Source organism: Cupressus sempervirens, chromosome 4, assembly GCF_028749045.1.
Source record: "Cupressus sempervirens isolate cs-2001-9-10 chromosome 4, ASM2874904v1, whole genome shotgun sequence".
In the NCBI taxonomy this organism is placed as follows: domain Eukaryota; kingdom Viridiplantae; phylum Streptophyta; class Pinopsida; order Cupressales; family Cupressaceae; genus Cupressus; species Cupressus sempervirens.
The window spans coordinates 831,956,872-831,983,361 of NC_143121.1; the positions used below are offsets into that span (position 1 = coordinate 831,956,872).

Genomic DNA, 26,490 nt, shown 5'->3' on the forward strand with positions numbered 1-26,490 from the left:
TCATCCTCTACATCCAACTAGGAAGGTGTATTCAAAATTACATGCTCTTCCATATTCATAAGTTGTGTTGCAGACATGAATTTCCTCTATGATAACTATAGTTGGTGTAGGCACTCTGAAGAGAGACACATCTTCATCACCATAAATCTAAGTAACATAAGCCTTTTTCATTGCAAATTCATCTACCTAGCAAAAAATGCACAAGATTACCTCTATCATTATCCCAATCCATCAATAACACAAGAAAAATAAGTGTTGTGCAAATAGAAATTTATTGTTACCCTGACCAATCACTGACACAAAATAAATAGTGTTGTGCAACTACTAGCCAATCAGTAATGGTATGCAAGGACAAGACAAGCTTCTAAAACTAGAATCACCACATTAACTTCACAAAAATGCCTCATCTAGCCTACAATTGCTTGGGTATGCGTGTCAATGATTCCAAATAATTCCAACCACAAAGGACATGCCCCACTTGATGTCATAATTAATTCATACAAAAATTCAGCTCTTAGCCAAATTCCAAATCCAACTCTTTTACCAAAACCACAGGCATTTCATTCCCCAATTTCATCCAATTCTATAACTAGAATAATAAGCATTGTCATGTCCCCATCCTAGTACATCCCTAAAACTATCAAAAAATAAATAAGATGATATGATTTGCTAGGAAACTGGTCCATATGTAGAGTCTTACAACATAACTCTGTGAGCAATCCCAATCATTATGGAATGAAAATGGGCAGACATATGCAAGTTAAAAAATAATGATTGGTTATATAGTTGCTAGCAGAATGATAGTGATTAGTACCATTATAAAGATAAATTTTCAAACAAGTAAGAGTTAGCGAACAACAATCAAGATCCAAGACAATACTAATAACCAAAACCATACCAATCAGCAATCAGGGCAAATAGTGATTAAAGCAAAATGGACAATAATATAGTTGTTAACCTAAATGAAGGGGTGTGAACAGAAATAGATAATAAAATTATAAGGAGCATGTCTCCTCTCAAGGGACACCACTAGTCAAAGGAATAATTAAGTATAAATAGAGAAGGGTTGCGATGGAAAAGGAGGGGGGCAACAAATATACAAACAACAGTTATATTCAACAATTTGGAACATACAACTGCATCTCGTGAATAGTAGAAAGGATATACATAGTAATGGCATTGAATAAGAGCATGATAGAAAAAATATAGATCGGAATTGTATCTACAATGAACCATAAGTATATACCAGTGTTAAAAGGATCAGACTATCAGTACTCCCCAACACCAACACAGAAAAACATCTAGACACTGACAACATTCAGCAAGAGACTATATTACAAAACTTCACAAACTAATTAGTGCATTTATGTTGATGATTCATCAAGATTATTAAATAAAATTTGTATATATCAACATACATAATGTTTAACGCTTCAACTATGTGATTATTATTATTATGTATAGCTCAATAGCTTATTATGATGATCATGTAAATGTGTGCAACTGTTTGAATCCCATCTTGAATCCTAGAATGGACCAAAAGATCTTTATTTTGGATTGCCAAGGAACACACTTACAATCTCCTCCCAACTACACAAGATGGTGTGTGTTTTCAGGAATATGAAGCAAATGTTAAAAGCAGGTACAAGCTACAAAGTGAAAAACTTGTGGTAGGCATCCCTCTTGGACTTGGTGTAGAATGACTAATCCTTAATCACTCACTATTTCTGTTTAAGAGGGTGGGTTGGTATTTTTAGGGAGAGGCAGAGTAATTCCTTGGAATATAGGTGAATCCAAAAAGTGAATAAGGATAGGGTCTTGAAGCCGTGAAGAAGTCTGGTTGTAAATAGGTTTCCATCTACCCTAACGCAGGTAATTCCCCATCCTCCTTAGGGATAGTGATTAGGAGAGAAGTAAGGAATTGGGGCTTAAATATATTAACTATGGAATTTATTATGAACCATTAACTGTTGCATAATTTAATACAAACCATTAACTATTTTTGATCTATTGAGCCATACCCAATTGAATCCAAAGCATTTTCTAACAAAAAGAAAATGGGTACCTGATGTTGAGCATGAATAGAGATCTCCTAGTTGTCCATTTATAGTGAAAGTATCTAAAATATTGGGTGCACCTCCAGTTTCATTTGCTTTAGCTTCAACTTCAATTGAATCACTATTCCACCACTCCCCTATTCATTTATGTAAATGTAAAGTTTAAGTAGTTAGAGTGACTACTAAATGTAATGACTATCTAGTAGGAATGCACAAGGAAAAGTCTAAGAGATTGAAAGCTACAAATCATCGGCATAGAAATTCCTTATTGTAAATTACCCACTCTTTAGACATACAGCATTAACTTAGATTAATCTTGTAACAATAAGAAATGAATAATTATTTCACAAACGAAGATATGGCATACCTTATCATCAAACTTTGGAACTTGTTTTTTTTATTACTGCATCATTATCTTTTGTTTAGAAGGGGTCTAGATCAACCCACATTTTCCCAACCAATGACATTGTCTTCTAATCTCTATTGTGTAGTCAAATAGACCCAAGAATGGACTACACACTTCCAACTAAAAATATAGCATTATGCAAATGAACCCGATATAATTGAACCATCAAAACAAATAAAAGTTATGCTAAAGCAACCGATATAATTGAACTATGCTACACTAAAAATCAAATACAAAATGAATGGATAACAAGGTGACATGAAAATTAAATAAGAGTGACCTTAGAAGGAATTAATTTTCCATAGCCCATAGAACGAGATCACTCTTTTTGAGTTATACTGTGTATGCTTTTTAAGCTCAAAAAAAGCGTTCAGACTTAACCTTGCCCCAGAGATCTTCATTAAGATATAGACCAAGATGACATGTTTTCCTGGAAGAGAGGAATTCCTAGTATTAGCATTTCTCAAAAAGAAAAAATGACTTATTTTTGAAGTAAGTAAAAACCACTCCTAAGGGTTCATACATAGCTTTATGGTTTCACAAAGAAGTAACCCTAAAACATGGGTGTTACAATCAACTAGCAAAAGTCCCCCACCCCTCAATCTTGTTACTTCATCAAACTTCACCCATGCCATGCATGGACTCATTCCCCTAATTTTTGCACCAAATTGTTTATCTTCTATTGTTACAAATTTAGTAGTTTTATTGTGCTACTTTGACTGATATAAAGTTGTAGATTTTTCCAAGTTACCAAGGCATTACAAACATTTTCCATTATTTTCTTCTTTCTTGTGTCAAACAAATATTTTTATAGAAGCTATCAACTCTTCACTCTTAAAGCCTTCATAGTCTTCACTTACAGTAATTATCATTATATTTGGGCTTTCTAGAGGAACAACATCCTCTCTTCCATAACTACTAGGACTCCTCCCCATCTTTTCACTTCCACTCTTAACAACATTAATTAGTAATATCATCTTGTGCATACCTAAAATCAATTCTTCATAGTTTATGTCACATCTTTCTCTCATTAACGCACACATGTTAGTTATATCCAGACCCCATCTGACATATAAGTACCTACCATCACCAGATCTAGAAATGTTAAGCGATATTCATAATAGGTTTATATATCATCAATACTTGTTGAGAATAATAAATCTATTTGAATTGGACAAGGAATGCATGCAAATATTTTGATCCTAATTACCTCAAAGCTTGAGACTTGGAAGCATGCAAAGGCAATTTTGCAATCGAGAACAATTTTGATAGTAAATGATATAACACTGTGCACCTCTTATTCTCAGTTACTTCAACAAATCATCTGCTTTGGGAGCCTACAAAAATCTAGAGGATAAAGTTTAGATTATTAGCTAATGTCAGTCATAGACTAAGATGCTCTCTTAATAGTCAAGTTTTCCTTGGGAATCTAGAGTACTTTCTAACAAAACAAGTTGTACCTACTATTTCATCAAAAAAATTCAATTTTTATGTTAGGTAATCAACACGAAAATTGTTAGTTGGAACAATACTAGGAAATTATTCTGAAAAGCAAGAATACATTGAAAACTATAAATAACAAAACCTTGCAAAAACTTATTCATGGTAACCATAGATTTGGAACTCATAGTGGATATGTTCTTCACTTTATAGGCCAAACAATGAGAATTAAATTCTGAAGCATCTTGTTCAAAGAATAGATAATCCTTTGGTCCACTCAATTTTAACATATGTTTTCTTAGTGCTACTACATTCTCCTAGCGGTAATCTATATGAGAATCATAGTTTGGATCTAGAAATATGGGTGAATCTACATTATCACTAGAGACATAGAAGAGCTCACTTCCACTACTACAAATTAGGACATCAAAAGAAGACAGGTTGATTGAACCATACTGGAGCAAAGAAAGTGTTTCAGCAACTGTCAATGAAGTTGACAAACAAATCCAAAGGATGTAGACGTGTGTATAGAGTGAATTGCATTGATAATCTCCTACATCATATTCATTAGTTTTTTAGCACAAGGTTCTTCATTGGAATCATAGCAATCTACTGCAATCACATATAGATGCTTTCTTCTCCTCAGAAGCAATTTTTCTGGTGAGTTTAAGCTATTACCATGTTCAAGATTTTTTGGTTCCCATCCATTCTCATCATGCCTTTCTTGTGCATTGGATGATCTTCGCTTAGATCTCTCTATAGATTTTCTAATATGCTTAGGAATGCCTTCATTACAAGAACTTTTATCTTTCACAAGTCTATCTAAACTATGAATGAATTAGACAATAGTCTAGGTCCAGAGAAAGTCTAAGAGATGTATCTTGTAAATCCTTAAATGAATCAGTCTCTTATTCTAATTTTTCATTTTCAATAGGATCACTTTGCCACTGTGGGTGTCTCATCATGCATTGTGAAATTCTTAACAAATATACTTTGCAATGTTGAGGCCAATAATAGAGGTGAATGTTCCTCAAGCCATTTTGTCTACACTCAAAGCAAAGATTCTTATCGGCTACAAGTCTGTAGAGAGTAGATGCAATAGACTTTCCATCATGGAGATCTATCAATAACCTATTTTTTAATGTCTACACATGAAGTGATTGAAATTCATCAAACACTAATATATTATATGAAAACTTTGTTACAAATTCTTGAGCTAAAATTCTTAGATATAGACTATACCCGATGAATATCAACCGATCCTCCCTTCTTTGTGGCTACCATGGGCAATTCATATGTAGCTACCTACACAAAATTAATTATTTACTAATGTGAACTTCTTTTTGATGATTTAGATGGCACTGGTCATGTTTTGAGACTTGTTTCATCATTCCTTATGTTTTGCAATAATACACATACACTCTCTCTCAGAATTCCTCACATGAATTGTACATTTTCTTCTTAAACATTAGTAAAACCTATTATTTTATTATGAGATAAAACACTGTTGAGAGTAAAAAGTTTGTTTAACCTACCTCAATGAGAGTCAAGCCAAAGGGTTCCACTAAAGTTGGATTAATGAAAACACCCTACACATTGTAACATAATAATTTTGAAGGTACATGCATTTCATTTATCATGGAGAATGCAGTGCAATTTAGAGTTTTTATCCAATATATAGATAGAAAGCTTCACTGACCTTTGATTTTGCAATAATTTTGTAGATGTCACTGACATCTGATTGTTTGTGATGCTTTGGATATGCCACTTCTCTGTACAAATCATACTTGTCAATTAGCTTTAGAATAGTAGTAAACAAATTTGCACTTGTTGCAGGCATTAGATCAATATCATCTCGATTACCCATGATCAACATTTGTCAGTTCATAACAAAATCTAAAAATCATTAGCTACAGAAGCAGTGCAACATGTCATAGAAAGAAGACAAAATTTAAGAAAAAAGGTGTACCAAATTTGCTAATTTCCTCAGTTTGTTGCACTCCCCAAAAGCCTTCATTAAAGTTGTGATATTTTTTTAAGGATCAGGTCCAACAATAGCCAATATTATTGGCTTTAAAGTATTGTTCAAGAATCACAGGGTCTAAAAATTAAAAGATGTGAGGCCTCGCCCTAACCCATCGTAGCATAGTTGACACTTTATTATTTTGATACTCATGACTTGATATGTTGAGACACTATCAGATACACTGAACATATTATGTTATTTCATGTTTTGTGATGTTTTTCTTTCAGATATTTGATTTCGTCATTTAATGCTTTATGAACATGTATATTGATGAAGTAAGTGAATACAGAATTAACACTTTGATTATGCAATTTTAACGATTGATAATATGAGTAGAACGAGATAAACAACTAATTATTTGAAAGATGGATGTTTTAATTTATGTGATTTCCCTAATGCATTATATACATATATTCATGTGGTTTTCTTGAGCTACTGATGTGTGCAATGAGTGTGCAAGATATTTTAGCGGAGAAACCTAATGGAGAAATGAAACTAAACCCTATGTACCATTTGTGGAAACTAGGGTTAAATCTGATGAAGGATGCAAACCTTGTTGTTCGTATTTTATTTGTATTGTGCATTGAATGAATGTATCATTCTGTAATCAATAAATGTTAATGTTTCTTAACAGTGTTTTTATAGTGTCGCTTGACACTCATGAATTGTATATGCATTACAGCATAATAGTTAGGGTTAACTGAATAACCTAAAAATCTAAGTTGGACTAGGTTAGTGACCTTTTTGCTAATTAGCTTATAATCGAGATTGATTACCCCTAATCTAGATTAGTGTTTAATCTGCATTTTGAAGGTTGTTAGATAGTCCTTAAAATCTCTAGCTTTTGATAGGCCCCAAATTAATCCTAAGGGCCTAAAATCATAAAATCTAAGTACCCAAGGGGTATGGGTATGGGTTGGGGCATTTTCCACCCCCCAACCCCTTTTGTTGACTTTTATGGTCACTCAAAAACCTAATGTTTGCTTTATTGCAAAAATTGATTGATTCCATCATGAGTTGGATGACCTTAACTCCACCTTGAGGTTAGCCTTAGGTCTAGTTGTGTTAGAAGCCTCTAGAAATTTTGGGCAAGTGGGGGAGTTATTGCTTTTACAGGTGGTTGACTTTAGGATCTTATTTAGAGGCAATTTTGAGAGGGTTTGGGGTGTTCACCCAACCTCTAGTTTTAGAGTGGAATTCAGAATTGAAGGAGAAGGAGAGGAAAGAAAGCTCATCTGAAACTTGTTCATTTGCCATAACCTGATTTTTGAAGGTAGGAATACTTCACCTCATTTTTTTCATGTTGTGCTTCATGTTTCAGTTTTATTGCTTATGTATGTTAGTGTGTGTGTTGAGTATATTGGGAGGGATTGAAACAGGTTTTCTTAAATGTCTTTCCTTTATGTTTTGATTGATTTTTGAAAGGATTTTTATGGGTGTATTGGCATTACTCACCCTCAGATAGGGAAAAAGTGGCTATGTATGGGGGAAGGTCTTTAGTTGGACTCCAATAGTGTAGAGTCTCTTCTCAGGATGAGAAGAGGGAGAGAGGGTAGTGTGTTATGGGCCCCTACTCTTTAGCACAAACCACGTATGAGTCTCGGAATGTAAGAATGAAAGAATGGAAGTTCTTGAGTTATAGCCCCAAAAGGGCACCTATTTTGGTGTTGTGTTTGACATCTCCTATTGGAAAAATCCACCTTCACCCTAGTCTAGTTCAATGATGAACCTGTTGTATAAACTTAGGATGGGAGTGAATGTCTGATTTTGTCTTCATGTTATGTTTGGTTGTCTCCCAGTCAATTTTCGTTCTCTCCACGATCACCGTGTTGTATTGCAAAATTTGAAATGGATCCCTTGTTAAGAGCCAAGAAGGACATTCAACTTGTTATTGAAATTCAGTTATGTTGAGGAGGTTTCTCCTCAGGATTGAAAATCCTATGTAAAATATATTTTAAACTTATTGATGAAGTGGCAACGAAGTCGGGTTTTCTTACTGGTTCTTTCCCGGCGGAACCTTTGAACCAAGTGGGTTAATAGAAAAAGAGATTGAGTAATACTCTTGCATTTGAGTTCTTATTGTAATTTAATTATATACATGTTGTATTGAAAAATAGATAAATTAGTGTTATACAATTATGCAAATTTTAAGTTCAACATGTTAAGGGGAAAAAAAACGAATATGGTTGGAATTTCAATTCAATTTTGTGCTTATTAGGAGAAAAAAAAAATCTTGCATTATTGTGAAACAAACTATTGAACTCAATTTTATAAACTCATTTAGAGAAAATATATCTATACCCCTTGTTATTTAAATTTTTTTTTTTTGGGAAATCTATACTTAGACAAAATAACACTTCTAAAAAAAATTGCATCCTAGGAGTAAAAACTCTCTGGATTTTGTATGAGAGGAAAAAAATAATCCCCCCTTGAAACAAAGAATATGCTTTAAAGATTCTCTATTAAAAAAATCATATGCATTGTATAAAAATCCTTTAAACTATTAATTAATTCAAAATAAAAGAAAATAAAACATATATATATATATATATCTATATATATATATATATATATAGCAGATATCTTAATACTTACCAATTTAACTTTATGTTATTAATACACCCCACTCTTTTCTTCCTAGGAGTAGCAATGAGAATGAGAGCCATCATTATGGTGGATGACATCACCCTACATAGGAATCAAGGTCAGATAGGATTGGAGGGTAGATTGTGTTCTAAACCAAAGTCAAATATAATGAATGGAGATATAACCCATGTACCCCCCATAGAAATTTGTAGCCTCTAATTGACCACGTGACTTGACAAGTTGAAGTGGGTTTTTTTCAAAAAAGAAGAAGAAAACAATGCAATGTTTGAAAGTCTTCAAACTTTTTGTTTTACCCTACCTTTACATTGCCTAGCATAGAGTCTTCTTGCACGTGGAAAGGGGAGGGGGGGGACCAGACCTACATGTATGCAGGCCTAGGGCAGCATGGAAGTACGTGGGGTTGGGTGGTAGCTTAGTTCATGGTGTAGGGTAGTTAGGTAGGTGGGAAGGGTTAGTTGTTAGGTTAGTTTAGGTTAGTATTTTTTTCAAATAAAGTTTTAAAAGTTTTTAGATTGGTAGTTTATAAGTTAGTATTAATAAAGCTTCTTTTAGATTTAGTTAGTTTTATTAAGTTAAAATTTAGATGAAATAACTTTGATTATTGTGTTGAGTTAGTTAATTAAAGTTTAGGTAATTTAAATTATGTGTTTTAAAATATAAGTTGGTATAATTAGTTTAAGACTTTACTTGTTTTATGATTACAAAAATTAATTCTATAACATATGTTAAATTTTAATTAGTATATTTGTATTCATTTTAGTATTAGTTTAAAGATATTTAATTTAGTTTAGTTCTAAGTTTTAGTGTAAATTAGTTTGTTTTATTTTCTTGGGTAATTATGTTTTTTTTAAGTATTAGAAAATTTTAAAGTATTACCTAAAGTCAAATTAGTAGTAAAGATTAATTAAATCATTGAATTTAGTGATTAATTATTATTGCTTTAAATTATAAGTTAGTGTTAATTTGTTCTAAACTATGATAGACATTAGATAATGTAATTGGTTTAAATAATTGATTAGTTTGTTTTATTTTCTTGGGTAATTATGTTTTTTTTAAGTATTAGAAAATTTTAAAGTATTACCTAAAGTCAAATTAGTAGTAAAGATTAATTAAATCATTGAATTTAGTGATTAATTATTATTGCTTTAAATTATAAGTTAGTGTTAATTTGTTCTAAACTATGATAGACATTAGATAATGTAATTGGTTTAAATAATTGATTAGTGTTATGTGTTGGGTCTAGTTTATTATTGTTTGCAAGTGAAATTTTTTAAGGTTATATAAAGTAATGATGAGCTAGATCCTTTAATTAATTTAATTTGGATAGTTTAAATTAAAAAATCGATTAAACAATAAAAGTTAAAATTATCAATCAAGACCTACACATTGATTTTAAACCTAAATTGTAATGTCAAAACATTGTTAGGGGAAACATGTTGTCTTGCAATGTACCTATGTCTTAACTGTTTTAAACTTATCAACTCAGTAGATTTAATTATTATTACTTTATTAAAAAATAAAATTATGTGTGTTTTTGCCCTCATATTTTTGGGCATGACAAAAGATGGGTGTCAATTCCATATCAGTTATGGTAAGTTCATGAAAATGCATTAGACCTAAAAATGCTTGTGTTTCCAATTAGAGTGCACGAGTTTATGCAACCAATTTGTAAAGTATACCAAACCCCATATAGAGGCAAGGAAAAAAGTTTTTCCCTCTCTTACCTCAACCCACAAAGGGGATTCAGATAATGGAGCAGGTTCATTCTCCAAATCTTCCTCTGTGCTATCACCTTGTACAACAACATTGTTGAAGTCCATTCCAGGAGGTATGACCTGCAAAAAGTATAACTATTATTGGAAAATTATGACTACACATTGTAACAAGCTGTTGGATACAATTGTTCAATTGTGTGTTGTCTTTGATGTCACACAAATGTCATATTAGTCATCAGATAGAGTATACTGAGCTTAGAAGATCAGCAAGGCAAAGGATAGAGTCTACCAAGCTCAGATGGTCAGCAAGGCAAAGGACAAAGTCTACTAAACTCAGATGGTCAGCGAGGCAAAAGGACAAAATCTACCAAGCCCAGGAGGTTAGTAAAGAAAACTTGTACTATCTACTAAGTAAACAGCTATTATCGAGCTAACTCGATCATCAAAGGAAATGTGGCTGAAACAGTTCTTACTGAGCTCACTCAGTCATCAAAGGAAATATGGCAGAAGTAGTTCTTACCGAGCTCTCATGAAGGAATTTAGTTCTTATCGAGTAAACTCAGTAGCCAAAGGATTTTACAGATATTGCAATGTTAACTGAGTCAAGAAGGTTAACTTAGGAAATTTCTGGAAGCAGTATTTACAGAGCAGGGTCGGCCAGTAAAGGATTTCATTATTTTATGAAATAACATTTATTTGTTTAGAGTAATATTTGTAGCCGACTGATGTATGGTTTATTGGTAAATGTAACATGTAAATGGGTCAACTTGACAATCTGAATCATATAATTAAGAAGTCAAGTTGTGAATTCTAAGTAAGAAGTGGAAGTGTGTGTGGAATTAATGTGATATGAAGACTTATTATTGTGGAAGTGAATTTGAAGGATGATTAGAGATCATTGAGGAGCAGCAAACCTATATTTGATCAAGGAGGATCTAATGATGCTGAACAAAGACATGTAGTTAGAAAATTAAGTTGCATCTTGTTCAGGTCAATTCATTTTTGCTTTTTAACCATTTTAGTAGTGATTTCAGATCTCTTAATAGAGTTGGTTTAACAACCATTTTGTAAATCCTCTAACAACGTGACAGTTCAGTTGAATTGTTCTAAATACCTCTAGCAAGGCCACTCCTAATAGGGTGATTAAATCCTCTAACAAGGTCACACCTAACAGTGTGTATTGTAACCTTTAACAGGGTTGGCTCCTAACAGAGCTCACTTCAGAAGAGTGAAAAATTGGTGACTAGTTACTTGGTGGTTTTTCCCATTTTGGGTTTTCCTGTTAAATCTGGTGTCTCTTGTGTTCATTTTGTTTTCAATTGCATGCATGTTTGCTTGAAGATAAGTAACAGTTTAATTTATCGAGTTACAACATTTTTGTTATGTTTACCGAGTACCAGCAGTAACTAGATCTGTAAGACATCTAAGGGATCTGTGGATTAATTTTTGTAAGTAACTAATTTACCCCACCTCTCAGTTACTCTACCTTTAATTCTAACAGTTGGTATCAGAGCTTTTGGTGCTTACAAGAAAATATTTCAAGGATCTAAGCTAAAGATCAAGATGTCTTACAAAGGGAAATTCCAAGACTTAATAGGGACAACTTCTCAGTGCAAGGATTGATGAGGCTTCATCTGGCTTCTATTGGTGATACAAGGCTAAAGTACCTCAATGAAAAATATGAAGAACCTTCTGGTACATTATCTATCAATGATATTGCTGAAAAGAAGACTCACAACAACATGATGATAGATATAGAATCTGCTCTGAGTTATGAAGAATTTGTTGACATCAAGGATTCCAAAACTATCTTTGAAATGTGGAACAAGCTAAAAGAGATCTATAGAGGAGATGATAATGTGAGAAGAGCCAAAGTAGAAAGTTTGAGAGGAAAATTTGATCAAATGAGGATGAGAGAGGATGAAAACATTACAAAGTATGTTGAGGAGATATCAAAGCATCTGGAGGAGATATCAATGATGAGACAGTTATAAGTAAAATTCTTAGAACTCTACTTCCCATTTATGCAATTAGAGTCTCTATAATTCAAGAAAGAAGATGTGAGGCAAATCATAAAATAAATTTAGAGGCCATAGTTGGAAGATTGACTGCATTTGAGCTAGACATCTATGACAATTATGTTCCAGCTATCAAGAACATTGAATCAGCATTTGAAGCCAAACTTTCACTCAAAGAAAAAGAGAAAAAGATGAAAGATCTACAATTAGACAGTGATGAAGAATCAAAACAAAGTTTAGAAAGTGATCTTGAGGTGGTTGAAGCTCTACTAGCAAGAAAATATTCAAGAGGCAAAGGGAAATACAAAGGTAAGGTTCCTCTAATCTTCTTTTCTTGTGAAGAAATTGGACATATTGTAGCTAGGTGCCCAAATAAGAAAAATAAAGATGAGAAGAAAGATCACAAGTACAATGGAAAAAAAGACTTCAAATCATTCAAGGATAAAGGTAAGAAAACATGTTTCATGGCTAAATATTCTAATGATTCTAATGATGAAGAAGAAGATGAAATTGTCTACATTGTTGTTAAAGATGAGTTTGATAATGATGAAGAAATGGCACTTGTTTCTCATATGAGCAGAAATGATACATGGATCATAGATAGTGGTTGTTCTCATTTCATGAATGGTGATCAAACTAAGTTTGAATACTTTGAAGACTATGATGGTGGCAGTGTAAGATTTGGTAACAATGAACCTTGTTGTATAAGAGGAAAAGGAAGAATCTCACTAACCAAGGAACTTGTATGTGATAATGCATATTGGGTAGAAGGACTAAAGTATAATTTTTTGAGTGTGGCATAGCTATTCAATAATAGATTCAAAGTAGAATTTATGCATGGAAAAGCAAGATTGCTCGATGGAAAAGGAAAGCTGATTGGATCAGGCACTCAAACAAAAGGTAACTTATTTTATCTTGAACTTGGTGAATGTTCATGTTTCATTGCTCAAATTTAAGAAAGTTGGTAATGGCATAAGAGGTTATGTCATGTAAACTTTGAAAACTTGATAAAGATTAGTAAATTTAGGAAAGTAAGAGGTATTCCTAACATAAAGAAACCTGAGGTTGGTTTATGCAAGAATTGTCAAATTGGTAAAATGGGAAAGACTAGTTTCAAAACCAAGAACTATTAGACTAAAGAAATTCTAGAAATTGTGCATATTGATATGTGTGGACCTATTGGCATTGAAAGTTATACTGGTGAAAAATTCTTCATTCTGTTTGTTGATGATTATTCAAGAATGATGATTTTCATGTACCTAAGAGAGAAATCAGAAGCATTTGAAAAGTTCAAATGGTATTTGGCCAGAGTAGACAAGGAAATAGGAAAAAGGCTAAAATGCTTAAGGTCTGACAAAGGTGGTGAATTCATTTCACATGAGTTCAATAACTGTTGCATTGAAAGGGGAATCAAAAGATAGGTTTCAGCACTTGGAACTCCTGAACAAAATGGAATAGCAGAAAGAAGGAATGATCTATAATGGATTGTGCAAGAACCTTAATGATTGAGAAAGACATTGCTATCAAATACTGGAAGGAAGCTATCAACACTATAGTTCATACCTTGAAACGAGTACAGCTGAAAAAAGACTCATTCAAAACACCCTATGAGTTGTGGTATGGCTACAAACCCAATGTAAGTTATCTAAAAGTATTTGGAAGCAAATGTTACATTTTGAAAGAATCTAGAAAAGGTAAATTTGATGTAAAAAGTGATGAAGGAATATTTTTGGGGTATTCTTGCAAAAGAAAAGCATATAGATGTTTGAACTTATCTACCCACAAAGTCATAGAAAGTGTACATGTGAAAGTTGATGAGTTTGCAGAAAGAACAGAAGAAGAAAGAAAAAGGAACCTGAAGACTATAGAAGATTTGTTTACATGGAACCTAATACAATGCCAAGTATACCTATTAATTAGGAATCCTCAACTCCAAAGTCTTCATTAACTGAGTCACAAGAAGTTCAAACTAAGTCAGTACCTACCGAGTTGCAAGAACCCGAGTTGCAAACAGAAGCTAATGAGTTAGCATCTACTAAGGCCAAGCAACTAGAATCAGAACTAGAAGTTGAGACACAGAATGATAACAATGCAAGTCATTCAAAAGGAAAGGAGCCCCTGTTAGCCAAGTATGTTAGAAAGCATCATGCACCAAATCAGATCATTGGAGATAAATCAAAAGGAACAATGACAAGAAGTAAGTTGAAAGGCACTTGTTTACTTGCTGATTTTGAACCTAGAAATGTCAAAGATGCACTAGACAATGAAAGTTGGATTGAAGCTATGAATAAAGAGATAGAACATATAGAGAAAAACAAAACATGGACTATTGTACACCAAGACCCAAAGACAAAAATGTGATTGGAACAAAGTGGCTATTCATAAACAAACTAAATGAAGATGGTAAGGTATCAAGGAACAAAGTTAGACTGGTACACAAAGGATACTCTCAAGAAGAAGGTGTAGACTATGGAGAAACTTTTTCTCCTGTTGCAAGATTGGAAGGTGTCAGAACCTTACTTGCATATGTTGCATTCAAAGGATTCAAAATTTATCAGATGGATGTCAAGTCAGCACTTCTCAATGGCATATTGGATGAAGAGGTTTACATTGAACAACCTGAAGGTTTTGTTGATCTAGACAAGAAGGACATGGTCTAAAAATTGTATAAAGCATTATATGGTCTGAAACAAGCCCCTAGAGCATGGTATGAAAGATTGCATAACTATCTTATTCAGATTGGTTTTCAAAGAACTAATGACAATAGTAGTTTGTACATAAAGGAAGAACCAGATAATAAGATTGTTTTGGCAAAAATATTTGTAGATGATACTTTGTTCACAAGAAATGATGATCTTTGCAAAGAATTTTTAGAACAAATGAACAAGGAATTTGAAATGTCAATGTTTGGTGAAATCAAATTCTTTGTTGGTCTTCAAATTCAATAGAGTAAGAATGGCATCTACATCACTCAATCTAAATACATCAAGGAGATACTGAAAAAGTTTGGTATGGAAGACTGCAAACCAGTTGGGACTCCTATGTGTACTGGATTAAAACTTACCAAGGATGATGAATCAAAGGAAGTGGATCAGACATTATATAGATCTATGATTGGAAAGTTGCAATATGTAGTGCACACAAGACCAGACATTGCCCTTGCAGTAGGAATTGTAGCAAGATTCTCAGCAAAACCAAAAGAAAATCACATGATGGCAATCAAAAGGATCATGAGATACTTAAAAGGAACTAAAGAATATGGATTATGGTATAAACTTGGAGGAAATCTGGATTTAAAGGTCTTCGCTGATGCAAATTGGGCATCAAATATTGATGATAGAAAGAGCACAAGTGGAGGAGCTTTCTTTCTTGGAAAAAGGTTGGTTTCTTGGACAAGAAAAAAGTAGAATTGTACATCTCAATCTATAGCAGAGGCTGAATATGTTGCAGCAGTAGTAAACTACTCAAACATTATGTGGTTCAAACAATTATTGGAAGGTATGAATCAAGAAATCAAAGAACCTATTGTTATGTTTTGTGATAACACAAGTGTAATTAACATCTCCAAGAATCCAGTGATGCATTCAAAAACCAAGCATATTGCCATAAAGTATCACTTTGTTAGAGAATTGGTGCAAGAAAAGGAAATAAGATTAGAATATGTCCATACAAAGGAACAAATTGCTGACATATTCACAAAGCCTTTACCTAAGGATGCATTCTTGTATCTAAGACGTAAGTTAGGGGTCATTCCCTATCTGAAGCTCACTAAAATGTAGTTGTAGTGATGCATCAACAGGAATAGAATTGATGATCTATCAGTTGATGCACCAAAATAATTAAGAAATTACATATGAATTAGTACATCAGGTACAATTCTATTTAGTTGTTTTGAGTTGTCTTTGTCATATGTTGTCAAACAGGGAGAGTATATTGTCATATCTTTCTAAAATTTGCATATCTTTCTGAAATTTGCAAAATAATAAGAGTTTGTGTAAGAGGGAGAGATTATTATGAAAGAGGGAGTTTGCTATAGAAAGTAAAGTATTCTATCAGTAAAAGACTTGTTTCCAAATTTCATTCTGCTATGACATGTTGTGTTGCCATCAATGCCAAAGAGGGAGATTGTTGGATACAATTGTTCAATTGTGTTGTCTTTGATGTCACTCAAATTCCATATCAGTCATCAGATAGAGTCTATTGAGCTCATAAAGTCAGCAAAGCAAATGATAGAGTCTACCAAGTTTAGAAGGTCAGCAAGGCAAAGGAAAAATTCTACTGAGCTCAGATGGTCAGCGAGGCAAAAGGATAGAATCTACCAAGCCCAGGAGGTTAGTAAAGAAAACTTGCAGTATCTACCAAGTAAACAGTTCTTATCGAGCTAACTCAATCATCAAAGGAAATGTGGAAAAAATAGTTCTTACCGAGCTCACTCAGTCATCAAAGGAAATGTGGCAGAAGTAGTTCTTACCAAGCTCTCATGAAGGAATTTAGTTCTTACTGAGTAAACTCAATAGCCAAAGGATTTTATGAATATTGCAATGTTAACCGAGTCAAGAAGGTTAACTTAGGAAATTTTTGGAAGTCATATTTACCAAGCAGGGTCGGCCAGTAAAGAATTTCATTATTTCATGAAATAACATTTATTTTTTAAGAGTAATATTTGTAGCCGACTGATATATGGTTTATTGGTAAATGTAACATGTAAATGAGCTGACTTGACAATCTGAATGGTATAATTAAGAAGTCAAGTTGCGAATTCTAAGTGAGAAGTGGAAGTGTGCGTGGAATTAATGTGATATGAAAACTTATTATTGTGGAAGCAAATTTGAAGGATGATCAGAAATCATTGAGGAGCAGCAAAGCTATACTTGATCAAGGAGGATCTAATGATGTTGAGCAGAGACCTGTAGTCAGCAAATTCAGTTGCATCTTGTTCAGGTCAATTCATTGTCACTTTCTAACCATTGTAGCAGTGATTTCAAATCTCTTAACAGAGTTGGTTTAACAGCCATTTTGTAAATCCTCTAACAAGGTGACAGTTCAGTTGAATTTTTCTAAAGATGTCTAGCAAGGCCACTCCTAACAGGGTGATTAAAACCTCTAATAGGGTCACACCTAACAGTGTGTATTGTAACCTTTAACAAGGTTGGCTCCTAACAAGGCTCAGTTTAGAAGAGTGAAAAATTGGTGACTAGTTACTTGGTGATTTTTCCCATTTTGGGTTTCCACATTAAATCTGGTGTCTCCTGTGTTCATTTTGTTTTCAATTGCATGCATGTTTTCTTGAAGATAAGTAACAGTTTAATTTACCGAGTTACAACATTTTTGTTATGGTTACCAAGTATCAGCAGTAACTAGATCTTTAAGACATCTAACGGATCTATGGATTAATTTTTGTAAGTAACTGATTCACCCCCCCTCTTAGTTACTCTTTCTTTAATTCCAACACAAGCATCCATACCTAAGAAGTCATTGACTATTTCTCATACAAGTACACATAAATAGAACAATCCATACAAGGTGGGTACGAGGCCTATGTTGAAAGATGAATTTGACTTTTGAGATATTGTACTAAAATTTAGTGAATGCCTTATTAGCTTTTCAAAATCTGAGATATGGATTGAGTGGAGGTTACAAATAATGAAAAGTGAAGATGTTTTATGGCAAGAAGTAAATGATTTATTTTAAATTTCAAACCTTCCCACTGTATTACTAAAGTGCCATGGAAGTCTGCAGTGATTCGTGGAGACACAAAGACCACTTATCAGGTGATAGATTATTTGGTGCAAAGCTTCTAGTGAGGAAGAAAATGGTATTGATCCACCATTAAAAAAAAATAGAGCATTTCTGTCAAATGACATTAAATTTATATAATTTGAAGTTAAATTTTGAATTGAATGTAACAATACCTTGGAATGACTAGTGAAGTGGTTTCAATTTGGTAGCAAAGACTAGATTTCTAAGGCCATCCTAGTGGGAATTGAAAATGCCATAGGTTTCTTCAAACCCTGGCTACTTGTTCCAAATATAATAGCTCCCTTGCAACATCCACAGATCCACTCAAATTCTACAAATCAATGCACATGTGTGTTTTTTCTATGTTTCTATAAATACATCCAATTCGGGAACCTTAATAGAAGACATTCTTTATTTGATTTATGATGATGATGGACTTCATGGAGAGTAGTTATGCCTTTTTTCACTCATCTAAATCTTGATTTGACATAGGAGCCATTTCAAGTGTTCCCCAAGGGAGGAGCAAAAAGGAATAAGGATTTGGATGGGGCATCAAAAAATGTGCACGAAAAAGGAGCAAAAAGGAATAAGGATTTTGATGGGGCATCAGAAAACACACACAAAAATATTCTACCTTTTGCATCAACTTTATCCAAATTTGGTTAGTCGAACTTTTATTATGACCTAAGTTGGTCAAAATTTTGACCAACTTGGGTTAGGTAAACTGATGTTGGTCAAAATTTTGACCAAAGTGTAAAAAAAAATTTGTGACCAACGCGGGAATGGAAACAAAAAATTAAGAGGATTTATAGCTTTGGTCAAAAATTTTGGTAGAAAAATGGGTGCAAATGTACTAGTGCCATATCTTCATCTACTACTCCATACAATGCTTCAAGTTTATCCCAGACTTTTATTGGATTGTTAAGGTTCCTGGTGTGATATTTGATAGGATATGAGATATTCTTTAACAAGGTTCCTAGGGCCATTTCTTTTTTTGATGCCTAGTCTTCTTTACAAGACTCATCAGCATCATCATCAGCTTTCTTTGCTACACCAGTTACATAACGTAGTAAACCTTTTTCAACCAATGGTTCCTTTATCTCTTCTTTCCAAGTAGCATAATTATGTAGTATTAACTTAGAAAAAGAACCCATAATGCAAAAGAAAGAGTGCAATATCAAGGAAACAAAAAAACAAAAGACACACACCCCCCCCCCCCTTTTCACTTAATCAAAGAATTCCCCCCCCCCCCCCAAATGAATGCTTTAGGAACTTTATATGTAGTGCATTTACAATAGGCCATCTGTCAAAATGGACAAAAGTGGATGTCTAATTTTGTTGTTTACAACCTCCTCTTGGAGTTCAAATATGGTACTTAGCAATGTAGCTCAGATATACAACAATTTTGAAGTTTAATCAAAGCAATACAATGCAAAAAATGACCTATTTATGAAAGTGGTATTTTGGTCCACACAAGCCTATAATCTAATTACAAATCTGGAAAGTAGACAAACAATTATGCACTTTCAAAAATATGGAACCTGATTATGTGTCTAGATGAGCCCGTACAGAACATTTCAAGTTGCAAAATATAGGATTGGATAGGTATAGTCACCAAAAAATGATTTTTCAAACAAATTCATGCACCAAAACTAGAAAATAATAGCACCACTAAAAGGTTTAGGAAATTCTAACCCAAATCAAAAAAATTACACCTGATTTGGAGTCCGTATGACTGAGATATGGCCTCCCGAAGTTGGACTGTCAAATCAAAATTGCATATGGTGAGGGGTCTATACAAGAAATTTGGTATATTAAATTTGACGTCCAAATAGTGGTCACAACAGTGCAATATGGCCTATTTGTGATGATCAGATGACTGTTAAATTTAGATGCATAAAATGGTGACATCAGTAAAAAAGGGCCTGCTTGGCTTACGTGGTAGTATGGACTATATGAATATGATGTGGCTTGTATGGATGATGATATGTCTATATAGACAGTGTTGATTGAGTAGGTATAGACAATTGACATGTCACTAATTGGGCAGGGGATGTATCTGGGGTCACTAACATGTCTGATCCTCATTGAAGCTAACTTGGTTATATGCATGGCAGGGGCATGGCCGTATTATGTGGCGACAGACATGGACCTAACTGTCACCTGATGTGGCATCACATGGAAGGTTTTGTTGGATGGTTTATCAGCAGTGACTGGGCTATGCATAGAAAGCCACGTGGAGCCGTTGGAGTGGATGATTATGGCCACAGCGACGGAAGAAAAGTTGGCGTTGTTGGGGAGTTCATTGGTGGGAGGAGAAGTCACTAGTGAGTGATGTGGGATGTTTAATCCCACATGCACCAGGTTGAAGGTTGCCGAGGTGTATAAAAAAAGGGACATAGAGTTTAGATTGGCTTGAAGGTTGTTGTGAGTTATGTCACCGATTTATTGGATGTCATCGCTAGTTAGTGTGTGGTTGTCAACTAGTTTGTGGTGTGAATATTCCATGGAATATAGAATTTTCTAGCCACGGGGGCTAGGATTTGACCACCCAGTTTGCTTGCAAAAAATGCTCCTCTAAAAAAAAAAATTCAAAAAAAAAATACAATAGATCTAGAAAAAAATTACAAAGATGTGAATATAAAAAATGCAGATCTGAAAATAAATTGCACAAATCTAAAAGATCATACCAATTCTGCAAATCGAGCCTTCGAGTTTTGATTTGCAAAAGACAATTGCCTCAATTTTGACTATAGCCTAGGGTAGGCAAATTTTTAGTCAAAATTTATTGAATCAACACTCCAAATGCAATGGTGATGTCCGCTTTGGCTCTAGACACTCCCAATAACTATAGATACTTTGGATCTAAATCATGGTCCTTTGAGAGGTGAAGCAAAAATGGTCTCCAATGGCTATGTGAAGAGAAGCTACCTCTGCTTTGATACCATGTAAGAATTAGCCTTACCGTAAAATAACACAAAGATCAATAAGCTCAAACACTAGCACAATATGGACCAATAATAGATGATCAAAACAACAATAATGAGAATATCATATGTACCTACACACTAGAAGTGCATGTATATAAAGGCATCTAGAATGACTAGGAGTTAGCAAAGTGATAAGTCTCACAACTATGCATATGTCCACCAAGAGTGGATTATCCTCCATTGAGCACACAAGTTAGTGTGATGATGAGAGGATAAGCTTACATAGGTGTATCTCATAAAGAGATGTTGTAGAAACCATGTGCTCAATTGGAGTAAAAACAACTATGTTGTCTACATGACAACTCAGATGAATATGCAAACTCCTATGTTGTCAACAAGATAACTCAGATGACTACGCATACTCCTAGGTGTCTATATGATAAACGATAAAATAATGCATTTAATGTAAGTAAACTTAAGTAAAGTGTAATAATAATTAATTATTCACAATAAACAAACCCTAGCCCTAAGTCTAACAGAGTGAAAAATTCACTCTCATTTATGGATAAAATTACCTCTTGAGTGTTTTGGTTTATAATTGTCTTTCTATTTTCATCATAATTATGAGTGCACAACATTACAATTTCAAGGCAAGGGAACACTTCGGGTACAATGAAGTTTGCTAATCTAGTAACCAAAGAAGCTAGTTTATCTGTATGTGCACAAATACTTTTGTTATATTTGTAATAATTTCTCCCATTTTGTGTATCTTTCCACTTATTAAACAATGAATGTCTATTTCCCATGATTCCCAAATCTCCATGGATAACAGGATAAAAAATATCATGACATTTATCAGCAAAACTTGGGGTTTCTAGCACTTGCCTGAGTTCTGTAATGTCTTTCTTTTCTTTTATGCTTGCACTCGTACTAGATATTTTTTACTTTTTTTTTCCCATGCTTGCTACTGATTATTACACAAATTCTTCTTCAAACTTCCTATTTAAAAAAATTGTAAAGTGTAAACCTAAGATAGTAGGAATCAAGATTTCTATTGTTGCAAATTGCACCGCAAAAAATAAATTTAAAAATTTAAATACCTAGAATTGAGAATCGAGATTCGATAATACTAGTGCTAGCAGATACTTAGATAATTGGTGTTTTCATGTCATACTCAAGTTTTGGATTTTCAGTCTTCACAACAAATAATAGAATTCAGTCAATCTTTGAAAAGTTAAAATTTGAAAATCCTATAGTATCAGACTCTTGGAACTCTAAACTTAATAGTCTAAAAACATAAAAGGTTAATAATTAAAAGTTAAAATGTAAGTATTAAGTAATTAATGGTTTTAAGTACTTTACTGATACTATGTACAATGTACATGTAAACAACATCAAGACTCAATAATGTACATAATTATAATAAAAATAATAAGTAAACATTAATTACATTAATATACATTTGAATTTTGAAATTTGTTCATTTTAAATAAATTAAATAATAAAAATCAAACTTAATAATCAATATGATTTTTGGGTCAATTTGTGAAATGTTATAATTTTTGTCAAGAGTCATCCGGAATCATGACACTTGTGTCCTTGACATGTGTCATGATTCTGGATGTTTCTTGACAGCAACAATAACATTCCCAAACTTTACCCGAAATTCATCTCAGGCCGTTGATCTGTCTTTTACTTAACAATCAAGATTAACTAATAATTTTTTAAAAGACTAAACATAATTATTATTAACTGAGTTCTTACACTTAATCGAGCTTTGCGATGACTAGACACATGTCACGATTCTAGATGAATCTAGGCACATGGGAAAATATTCCCCAAATCGATCTGAAATTCATCTCGAGTCGCCAATCTTTCTTTTAATCAAGGGTCAGGACTCGGACATAAGTTATAACTATAAGAGAGTATCTTAGCCTACACGTGTCTCGATTTCAGGTAGTGGAATGTTCTCATGGACACATGTCACGATTCTGGATGTTTCTTGACAACAATAATAACATTCTCAAAATTTAGTCAAAATTCATCTTGGGTCGTCGATCTTTCTTTTAATCAACGGTTGGGACTCAAACATAACTAGAACTTATAAGAAAGAATCTTTGACTACACATGTCTTGATTTTGGGTAGAAATAGAATTTAACTTAAATCTTTTAAAATTTGGTTCGAAATAGAGCCATGGTCGTTGATCTATCGTTCATTGAACAATTTAGATCAAATCGTGAATTGTTAATTTGCATAACTAATATTAATTATTTAAATTATAATTTATGTTATTGTTGCAAAATGCAACTTAAAACTTAAATTACAAAGTGCAGTAACCAGTTACAAACATAAAAATTATTTGAAGTTCTTGACAATTTCCAAAATTCATGATTTGGATGAATAAAATTAAATATGTAAAATTAATGAAACAAAAAAAATTTGAAAATATAAAATTATAATTTGTAAATTATAATCAATTATCTTTCATTGATCATTAATTGCTTGATAATGATAAATTTAATAATCGTAGATTATAATCAATATTTGCTAAATTGCTTCAACTTGATAATGATAAGTGATAACTTAGTTTAAATTTAAATAACTATGGTATTTTTCATTTAATTCAAAATATGATAATAAGTTAAAAATATTATGATGATCATGATATTTAAATAAATTTACATTTCAAAATAGGAAGTAATGAAGAAATAAATTAATATTCAATCTTTTATATGAACATTTATATATAAGTTATAATATGAACTTATTATTTTCAAATCAAAATTCAATATTATCTATACAATTTAAATTGCATGATCATTGATCAGGATTTAGGATTCATGATTCATGATTCATTATGTTACATGTATCATAAATTTAACTTTAATAAACTATTTTTTTATTTATTTAATATTTTTAAATAAATTAATAATAGTTAAAACTATTATAACTATTAACTATTAACTTGCATGGTCTTGGCCCCTACGTTCATATATTGTCAAATTTTACAAGTTTTGAAATTTAAATGACATACATATACATATTACAAATTTTCATTGGATAATTTTTTTGTATAAATCGTTAACCAAATATGAAACCATAAAGGGATTGTTGAAACCATTTATAACTTTATAACTATTAATAGTTATTTTTTTATAACAGAGTCACACACTAACATTTGAACTATGCATTGAGAAGCCAAAAACAAAGTCGTAGACTAACTGTAGACACCTAAAATTGTCCAAATACCCATTTCATGACCAATTAAATAAATATTTATAAATATTTATTATTTATTTAATTACCTTACCTTTAATTAAATAATTTTACATTTATTTAATTATATTCATCTTTCTTTTATTTAATAAACTTAGGTTTATTTAAATTCTATCCTTTCCCCTCATCCCACTTACATCCTAACCCATTCACTTTAATTAAGTAAAGTACTTCATTTACTTAATTAATTCCTTCTAATCCCACTTGGAATTAAATATTAAATTTAATCCTATTTGAGCACATGGCTCCTAAATTTAACCCTCACCCAACCTCACTTTCCTAACCTAACCCATCCTTCTAAACCTACCCATTACCTAATCCCACTTACTTTTCCTAATCACTTTGTTAATCACCTTTTAATCCTAAGTGTGTGCTCACACATGTGAGGAATGTTGACACTTCTCACACCCCTCATGCCTTCCACACCTCTTACATGTTTGTCCCCCCTTCACATGAGAATCAAGGTGTCTCACACATGTGTGAGAAACCATGCTTCTCACACCTCCTACACCTGTCATTGACCTATCACATCAAAGGTTTCTCACACATGTGTGAGCATCTTTCCCCCTTTGAATGATCAAAAACCCTAATCCACATGGAGTCCACTTGGCCTCCACCTCATGGACACCTCATTGATCTTGAGAGATCATAGTCCTTCATCTTGCATTGAATCTCAGCCGTCCATTTCATCTCATTTCCTATAAAAGGATAGCCCTCTCCTCATTTCCATAAGCACTATCTAGCCCATTATTATGCTAAAGGATTTGTGAGCAACCATATCCCACAACAATGAAATCATCAACACTTGGTGATTTTATGAGGTTTGCATTAGCACTATTTTGAATGGTTTAAGCTCTTTAGAGTTCATGTCTTCACTATATACATCTTGTCTTTCATATTTGAGGTTTGCATGAATATGTAGGAATAGACTTTAGTTGCTTATTGTTTATGCCTTTGTTACATTTTTATGCAATACATTTTGGCATGCCCCATGGGACCCACTTCACGGGTTCAAACTAATCATCTAACGTATTTTTGAGTTTATGCATGATTTTTCAAGCTTGTAGGTTGAAGGCTTGCACTTGGAGATCGAGTTTCATGAGGAGTCTCTAATCGAGCCATAAAGCCCATCATTGCGCTTGAAGCACATAAGGGAATTATTTTTGACATATAACACTCTATATTGCTTATTTCTCTATTTCCAAGTTGTAGAAGTGTATATATGTTGAATATACTTCATTGCTAGTGGGAAAATAGAAAACAAAAAAAAAAAATCTATATTTGTTGATAGGTTAAAAAAAAGCAAAAGTGGGGTTTGCTTTGTTTTATTTCATCTTGTTTGTGCTTTTTTTTTTATAGGAATTTTTTTTTTAAATGTATATTGTCCAAAGTCTACATAAAAAATATATATATAGTCCAAAGTCTACATAGGAAAATAATAAAAATAAAAATTAAAAAAAAATTTAATTAAAACTGTTTTGGTAGTGCAAGTTTGGCACTCGCAAGCGCCACCACTAGTGGCGCCCACGAGCGCTGCCCCCTCTCCTACTTCGGTAACCCCTCCCTTCCTCCCCTGCTCAGCCACCTGTAACGCCCCACCCATGAGCTCTGCCACACCTTCGTACCACCTCACCATGACTTCCTGTCGTGAGCTCCACTATAACCTTCCTCTGCATGTCATCGCTCGTCCCCCTACTCCACCTCCTGCTACTTCCACTCTCGCCCGTGGCTCCTCTAAATTTTTCACTTCCCCTACACTACTTCATCTCCCCCCTCCATGCTTCCCTACTCCCTATGGCCGCCTTGCTTCTCCACACTGCCACCACCTCCATTCCCCGTTGTTGCTCCACCGCTCTGCTTCTCTCACCACCGCCGCAACCCAAACCCTCCCCTCCACTCAGCCTACAACCCATTTTTTTTTTTTTAAAAAAATTTAGATTAAACTCATCAAATTTTAATTTTTTTTTTCAATTTTTTTTTTTTTTAATAAAAATTTATCTTTTTAGTAAAACATCTAGATTTGACCTTTTTTTAGCAAAAAAACAAAAAACAAAAAAATTCCCTGACGTGCATCTAACTGTCAAATTTAAGTGCATAGGTCACTAACATCATCACTGCACCAGCATTCCACATGCTCTTCTAGACCATAAGGAGCAACGTTTGATTTTTTGCTCATAACTTGAGCATACAAACTTTGTTTTTGAAAAACAAAATATCATCGATAAGTTGATTCTAATCCTGTCGTGATGGGATTGGTTTCATTAGATTTTGATGT

The 26,490-nt window shown here is 33.1% G+C and overlaps 1 pseudogene; it reads right to left on the minus strand.

Moving 5' to 3' along the window:
* Positions 1-3,257: 3,257 nt before the first annotated feature.
* LOC149563964 (putative sucrose-phosphate synthase 2) lies at positions 3,258-25,851 on the minus strand (annotated as a pseudogene).
* Between the last annotated feature and the right edge of the window lie 639 nt (positions 25,852-26,490).